The sequence below is a fragment of the Corylus avellana genome, chromosome ca1 (genome assembly GCF_901000735.1).
Source record: "Corylus avellana chromosome ca1, CavTom2PMs-1.0".
In the NCBI taxonomy this organism is placed as follows: Eukaryota; Viridiplantae; Streptophyta; class Magnoliopsida; order Fagales; family Betulaceae; genus Corylus; species Corylus avellana.
Genome location: NC_081541.1, coordinates 30,070,789 through 30,072,012, shown reverse-complemented (window position 1 = coordinate 30,072,012; position 1,224 = coordinate 30,070,789).

Here is a 1,224-nt window from a genome sequence, read left to right as displayed (position 1 = left end):
ACCCCTTGTTCTTGCCCTGCTACTACCCCAAAATAGGCTGCTAAGGCCTCCGCAGCAGCTGAATCCCATAGGCCCATTCTCGTAATAGTTTTCATCATAATAGCCTTCATGGTCCCACAATACTAACCCAAAACCCATTTTTTTTGTCTTCTTGTCCAGAGCCGCATCAACATTTACTTTCGCCCAATCCCTTCCAGGTTTTTTCCACCTGTGATGATTCTCCATTCGGACCTCTCTCGTTTGAGCATCAGGAGCATTGGCCTTCTCATACTCTAGTACTGCCATTTCTGCATCCTGTGCTATCTGGGTAGGGTGCGTGAATACTTGATCAAAGACCCATCCATTTCGACGCAGCCAGATTCTTCTCGAGGTTTCAGCAAAGATCCGAAAAATTTCTCCTCCCCCCATCTCGAACACAGCTCCCGCGATATGAAAGAAGTCGGTTCCAGTGGATGAGCTTTTCTGGAAATATTTTCTGCACACAGCCCAGATATCTCGGGCAGCTGGGCATTCCCAAAAAGCATGGGCCGTACTTTCTATCTCTAATTGACAAATTGGGCACAGAGGATCCCCACTCACCTTTTTTCTTACTAAATTCTCCATAGTCGGTAGTATGTCCTTGCAGGCTCTCCACATGAAGTTTTTCACGACATTGGGAGAATTCAATTCCCATATTCCTTTCCACACACCGTTTTTGCCTTGTCGGTTGGAGCTTTCAGGTGTGTTTTCCATCTCTTGCTCCTTCAGCATATGGTATGCACTACGCACGGTAAACACTCCATTTTTCGTTCCTCGCCACACCAACTTATCCGGTTGAGTGGTGGCACTGATTGGCACCGACTGAATGGCTATCTGCTCCTCCTCAGTGAATATTTCCCCTAATAGCGTTGATTTCCACTCCTTTCTATTGTGATCAATCAACTCCTCCACTTTTGCTTCGTCATCTAGAATCCTTGGGGGAGAATGAACCATATAAGTTGAGTGGGTATTTAGCCATTTATCACCCCAAATTCTGACCTTTGACCCAGTGCCAATTCTCCATTTCAAACCATCTTTGATGATCCTAGATGCTCCTTGAATACTTCGCCAAGCAAAAGAAGGTTTATTGCCTAATTGTGCCTCCAAAACCGTACTATTTGGATAGTATTTGGCTTTGAAAATCGCTGCCACCAACCTATCCGGTGAGGTCCAAAGACGCCAGCCTTGTTTAGCCAAAAGAGCTTG